The following is a 7378-nucleotide window of genomic DNA, read 5'->3' as shown; positions in this document are numbered from 1 at the left end:
ATTAGACTTCACATGGATGGTGTATAGCTTATTAAAAAAGAATAAAAAGAGTACAAAAAACCTTAGAATTAATATAACCTACAGATCAACAAGAAAAATCATCCTTTTTAAAAATACTAAAATCTAACTTTCTGATAACATGGAAGTTGTGCCTTCAGGAAATCTTTATAAAGTTAATTATGCAGTTCCTTTATATTGAAGTTACAGTTGTTAATGATGCCCATTTGAAAATGGTTAGGAAACTCCTGTAGTTTACCATCAAATAATGTATTTGATCCATATCGTGTATGTCTAATATATTGTTATCACTGTATAATATGTTTGTAAATTTTATATTATTAAGAGTGTGTTTTTGAGATGTTTTATTTGTAAGTTGTGCATAAAATCTGCATGTTGAAATTAATATATTTAAGTAATGATCCTGTTTCTATGGATTTGTAAATGTTAATTGTATTGTTTGCGCAGTGCTTGTATGTATTTTTTTATATTTATGGGTGGCTTCCTATTGTGCTATTTAGTACAATTACTTAAGTTTAATTTGGGTTCTGCTTGGTTGCTCTATGATTATGAAAGAGACATAGAAACATAGTTCCCTGAAAATGTTAGCAATTTTGTATGATTGTTGGTTGATGTGATTTTGGTTCTGTTGTATTTTATGTAACAAATTATCTATAAGTATGTACGGGTGGTCTTTAACCTGTGTTTGGTAATCTATTACATTGAATTTTTCAGTTTGACTTGTGTGAATTGATTAGATGTTTGTGGATATGTGTATTCATCTGGTGTATTTTCTAAGTATTTTAAAAGTTTATTTATAGTATACTTTGGATATGTTAGGTATGGGAAGTTTTTGTCGGCCTCCGTGGCATGAGTGGTAGCATCTTGACCTTTCATCCGGAGGTCTCGGGTTCAAATCCCGGTCAGGAATGGCATTTTCACACATGCTACAAATCATTCATCTCATCCTCTGAAGCCATACCTAACAGTGGTCCTGGAGGTTAAAAAAAAAAAGGTATGGGAAGTTAAATGATTTATTGTATTCATATTCTGCAGTGAAATGAAAATTGGTGTATAGCTTATTAATGAATGGAATGTTTGATATTGTCTTATGTTGTCTTAGTGCAGGTATGTGATGATGTAGACATAATGATGTCAACAAAAATTGTTAAATTTGTTGATAGCTCTGCTTGAATTATAAACTCAATTAGTAGTTCAAGTAAAATGTAGACAGTATCATTATTATTTTGTTTTGTATGAATAGTTATAAAATTGAATATTTTTTTTATTATTAATTCTTCATGATTTTATTTATTTCTTTATTTTCTTCTAATACTTTTTGTTTATTAGTCACGTGTCACATTAGCATATAATGTAAACATATTAAATATTTATTAATATTTTCTTTAAAAATCAAAAAATATTTAACTGCCTCAGCTGGACTTCTGGGCTTTAATTTATTTCCATGATAATTACAGGAAGTTTTTACTGGACTATTAAATAAAACTTTATTTATTATTTATGCTCTGAGGAAATTAATACCTTATGTTTCTCAAAGCATGGTGGTGGTACTTTCAGAGAGATGACACTATGGAAAGCTAGTAACTCAGATATGTGTGGATGAATGGGACTATACTGCCCCAGTCATAGCAAAGGATATAAATATTTAACATCGTTTGTATTATTTCACAGCCACCTGCTCTACAACAGATTATATATGGAGAAATACAATAAAGCCAAGGATAGTGTTTATTCTGTAGAAAAGGCAGTTAGAGCAGTTGCTGGTGATATATGCTGTTGGATGTTTCTAAGATGTGGATTATGACACTCATGGAAAGATAAATTTATTCAGTGTCTTATACAAAACTAAAGTTAAAAATATATTGTTCAGAACCTTGCACGTAATCTAAGTACAAGATATGGGATTGATTTTGACATAATTCTTTATTGTTGTAGAAAGACTAAAATAAAACAAAAAAAAGTCACCTATTCCTGGGCATTAGGTATTGTAATAATTTACCTTTGAACGTAAAGTCCTTTGTACCAATTTAAAGGATGTCTTAAACAATGGCTCATGAATAAGGCATTTTATTAAATGGAGGAATTTAACTGATTGTATAAATCCTCTATTGATGATTTGATAATGCAGGAGTTTGCTCTGTGATTAGTAAACTGCACTATTTTGATGCATTGCTATATTATCTTGCTTTATTTTTGTTTATTTATTGTTTTGCTAGATAACTATGTTTACTCAGTGCTTATCAATCTAATATCATACAATATTGTTTTAAATTGGCAATCTTAGTTATTTTATTATCCTATGATAGCTTTCAGCTATAGATATTATTAATTGTAAATCTAACAGTAGATTATATTATATCATTATTGTAAATTTGACATGGTTGATGCTAAAATGTTCGTCGATTTTAAAGATAACATACTTAATATCTGATTTAAATTAGTATGAATTGTTGTATTCATGTTATATCAAACAGTAATGTAGTATATATCAGTGATATTTAATTACATGAGATAAACACTACATAATTTATTTTACATTTAATATTACATTTATTTATGTCTTAAAAATTAAAATAACTGTAATTAGTAAAAAAAAAAGAATTCTTTGAAACATGTTAATTAATGAGGAAAGATGTATTTATTGTTTTTTTTAAATGTGTTGTATTATTTACAGTATCACTATATCATTATAATCTGAACTGTATGTTAATATTAACCAGTAATTCACTAATTATTAATAAAATATATTAAAGAAATTTTATATTGTAAAAAATGTATGTCAACTAGCATTAGAACAATAACCTTTTGTAAGTGCTCTTATGAGTATAATATTATATGGTAAATAATTCCTGGAACATGAACTTGATTAGTTCATGAATTATTCTGAAAATTGTGGATGTTCATGAACATTAATTTTGTAGTACATGTATTTACTTGAATGATGCATCAATTATTAGTTAGTATTGAATCCTTTGGAGAGGGAAGGCAACTGTTTGTGGCATATAAATCTTCTTTGATGTAGTTCTTGACTTGGTACTTTTCTCTAGCATTACAGAAGCTTTGTATAACAGATGATGGTAGTATTTGAAAGGTTAAACTAACCCTCAGCTATCTGAAAAAATATACATGTGCCTTAATATTTAAAAATTAAACATTACTTACAGTATAAATATTTAACAACTCCCTCATCGTGGTTGCTCTTTTAAAATATTCTTATAAAAGAGACTTTTCCTGAAATAAAATCATACCTAAAATCTTTAGGGAAACTGAAGAGGATTTTAGAGCATTGCAGTGAGTCATTTTAATAGAAACTCTACTGTGCATATTATATTACAAAGATTGAGTACAACTTATAAAATTATGTAATTTAATTTTCATGAAGTACTTATAAAAAGATTTAAAAATTCTGTTTGATTCTTATTCTATCCATCTTTTCATTATATGTAAATGTTATGCATTATGCGCAGTACGTTTTGACTGCAGGTTTTTAATTGAAATTAAAGTATTCCATTAATCTTTACCTAATTACAAATTTGTATAGTGAACATAATATTGTAAACAGGGATGTGTTTTATATTATTTTTGAACCGAACTGATCAAATTCATACAAAACACCAATAAACCAAGTTGACACCTTTTAGTTTGCAGCACTAGTGGATGATATTCAAATTATGCCCTTGTGCAAATTAACATATCTGAAGAGACAGTTGCAATAGCAGATTTAATCCATAAAAAAATAATTTTTTGTGTAATTGTTACCACCTACTAATATAGACAATAAAATATTATACCTTTGAATTTTAAAGTATGCACTTTTTGTGCAATGCTTTTGAGCTGTATACCTGTGTATGTTTTGGATACTCTCTCCTGACTTCCAAAAAATCTTTGACTTCAACAAATCTGAAACACCAGTTTCTACTTCAGTCACCTTTAATTAGCAACAATAAATTATTTGCAAAGCAAAGAGTAAGCTCTGTTTGCACATTTATGTGTACTTACCAGTTATATAAACACAAAACTGGAATTTGCCCATAGATGGCCCTAGCTGTCAATGTAGTTACCATCAAATTGCATCATTGGCGCCACTTTCTTTCTTTGACAGCTGACAAAGATTTTCAACTCACAACAATACAAGTTTCATTCAACCATAGTCTTAATTAGCGTTGAACATGTCAAGTTTTGTACCTACAAACTACGATTTGTGGACAGCATTGATTTTCTGTTAACCATTTAAAGAAAACTGCTGCAGAATCGCATCGAATGCTTGTTAAAGCTTATGGTGAGCATGCTCTTGGTAAATCACAGTGCTTTGAGTGGTTCAAAATAAAATTCAAAAGTAGCGATTTTGACGTGAGAAACGAAGAACGTGGAAGACTACTGATAAAGTTTGAAGACAGCGAATTGCAAGGATTGTTGGATGAGAATGATGCTCAAACGCAACAACAACTCGTGAATCAATTAAATGTAACATGAGAAGCCATCTCCATATGTTTGAAAGCCATGGAAAAGATTCAAAAGATGGGAAAATGGATTCCACATTAACTGAATGAAAGACAGTAAGAAAACCAAAAACCACTTGCAAAATGCTGCTCACCAGGTACAAAAGAAAGTCATTTCTCCATCGAATTGTAACAGGTGATGAAAGTCTATATACGAGTACTTTGAGAATGCTAACTGTAAAAGATCATGGGTAACTCCAGGTGAACCATTGACATCGATTTCAAGGCCAAATTGCTATGGAAAGAAGACAGTGCTCTGTGCTTGGTGGGATCAGAAGGGTTTGATATATTATGAGCTGCTAAAACCTTGTAAGCTGTTGCACCATCACACACAGCAAAACCAGTCAAGGAAATGATTGAGGCATTCATTTGGGAAATACTTTTGCATGCAGCTTACTCACCAGATTTGGCTCTGTTCGACTAATATTTATTTGCATCGATGGGACATGCACTTGCTGAGCAGTGCTTCACTTCTTATGAAAATGTACGAAAATGGCTCAATGACTGGTTTGCCTCAAAGGAGCAAGATTTTTTTTGGTGTGGCATTCATAAATTGTCAGAGAGATGAGATAAATGTATAGCTAGCGACGGACAATATTTCGAGTAAAATATTTTTTATCATTTTCATACAATAAACAGGTATTTTCTATAAAAAAATTCCATTTCATATTTACACAACTGGTATAACTGTACCACCATGGTTTTGCATCTTTCATTCAGTTCTTCTCTTCTTGTATTATCCACTTGACATAATCCCTTAATTATCTACTTATTGACTAAAACCATTAACACGGCTTATTGGGCAACTCTATTGTCAAAACAATTGTCAAACTATCTGGTCTTCTTCATCTTACTCCTTAGTACTACCTTCATTAACTTCATATTTAACTTCTAAATATGCCTCTAGATAAAAGTAAATTCTTTGATCTTGAACTTATCTCTGTATTCATTGGTCAGCCATAACTCTTAGGACTAGTGCTGATTTAATCATTAATTTGGATCTTTGCCAGGTTCATCAACCCATTCACATTACATACATAACAGTATCAGTAACAACATCTGTGTACACAGCTGAATCCATATGTGAAAACTGGCTTTGGTTTAACTAATATTTCTTAGTTTTGTTCTTTATTGAATTTGACATTTGTTTTATTTTTATTCATATGAAATAATAAAAAGAATAAATATAGTATTTCTACAAATTTGCACTGAATGACAACATATTTTATGTAGCAGTTGTTCATAGGTTGTTTCATGAAGTTTAGTACGCACACGGTTCCTTCGCCCCCTTTTGTATAGCTAGGATAAGACTTAGCTATACAAAAGAGCTATGATAAGACCCCAAAAATGCTAAATTTTTTTTCAAATAATTAAATCAATGAGCTGCTTGATTAAATAAAATACTCAAATATTTCACTAATAAATTTGTGCTGTTGGGCAATATATTTTAATATATTTAAAAAATATATATATATTTTAATTCAACTTTTGTCATTATTCAAATATTATAGTTGAGTATAATGCTAAAAGCTATAAATTAATTTGCTTTGATATACAACATTTTTAAAGTAAGGCCATGTCATCCATAGTAAATAGTATTCATACATCTCATTTGTTGTAAGAGGGGAGGAAATTGTGTAAATTTAGGAGGCACAAGCACAGGTTTGTGTGTATGTTTTGAATCATAGTGTCATATGAACCCCGGTTTTAGTGTAAATTGGTTGTGCATTTTAGTTGTTTATTAGTGATTGTTTTAAATTCAAGTTTGTTACCATTGTAGTTATTTTATATCAACATCTAATCAGGTAAGAGTTTTTTATTTTTAATTCTATGAAAATTATTTCCTTTGTGATTTTTATTAGCTCTTTTATATGTTATATCAAGTCTGTTCAACAAATTATAATGATTCCATGTTCCTTGATTCCATGTCAGCTATAATGAGGATTAATTTGAATATATTGATATTATTTGAAATTTTGACATAGTGATTGTTTTAAGATATCTGAACATTATTTTTATTGAGGGAAATTTCAAATTTATCCAAGCTGTCTCATGTTGCTTGCTATAACTCAATTAGCATAGTTACATACGGTGTCCGAGTCAAATGCAACTTCTTTTTATACTTATCTTACAGGCTATTATAACAGATCTTCACTACTGCCTCTCTTTCAAGATTGTTCTCTACCTTATCTATGTAGAGTTTTCTTCTATATTTTCATTAATGTCCGTGGTTTACTCCCTTTGTCTTATAATATTTTTTGTATGAAGAAGACTCCAGGTTGATTTTCATCAAATGTTTAATCTAGCCCCTGAATAATTTGTAAGAGTAGTAATTAAAGTGTACATCTAATAATACCATTGTATACTAATACAATAAAAATATTTGATTCTAACTTAAATCAATGCATACTAAAGTTTTAGATATCAGTGATAGAAATATTGGATGACTATATCCAATACTTTCTTGATCATATCTGAGGTCCATATGTTCTTTGAGCACCAAAGAGATGATTTCAGCTACCTTATTTTTACAAAAAATAGATAATTGTAGAATGCAAAAATAATGAAAGCTACAAAATAAAAATTATAAATAAAAGAGTGATCCGAGAGTAAATTTCAGCTATACTATCTATCTTATAGTTCCTATTGGGGTTCAGTTAAATGTCAAAGTAAGTGGTCAATCAGAGACCAAGTAAGAAACTAGAAAACTTTAATGGACTCATCACTTGTACTAAGGTAGAATGTTTGAAAGTTAAATAGTATAGCTTTTACGAAGAGCTTTTACGAAGGTATTCAATTATAGCTCATTCATAAATAAACTAATAAAATTTAATTAAAATTTTAATCAAGTTTCGATGAAT

The 7378-nt window shown here is 29.5% G+C and overlaps 1 protein-coding gene across 1 annotated transcript in view; it reads left to right on the top strand.

Annotated features, from left to right (window-relative positions):
- Positions 1-876: 876 nt before the first annotated feature.
- LOC142323660 (orphan steroid hormone receptor 2-like) overlaps positions 877-7378 on the top strand; it is a 63143-nt gene continuing 56641 nt past the window's right edge. Inside the window, exon 1 of the mRNA XM_075363705.1 lies at positions 877-1012. The gene's annotated coding sequence lies outside the window, so the exon portion shown is untranslated. The remainder of the gene's footprint in view (positions 1013-7378) is intronic.

The sequence above is a fragment of the Lycorma delicatula genome, chromosome 4 (assembly GCF_047948215.1).
Source record: "Lycorma delicatula isolate Av1 chromosome 4, ASM4794821v1, whole genome shotgun sequence".
In the NCBI taxonomy this organism is placed as follows: domain Eukaryota; kingdom Metazoa; phylum Arthropoda; class Insecta; order Hemiptera; family Fulgoridae; genus Lycorma; species Lycorma delicatula.
The sequence above is the reverse complement of the archived record's forward strand: the minus strand, read 5'-3'. Positions and strand labels throughout refer to the sequence as shown.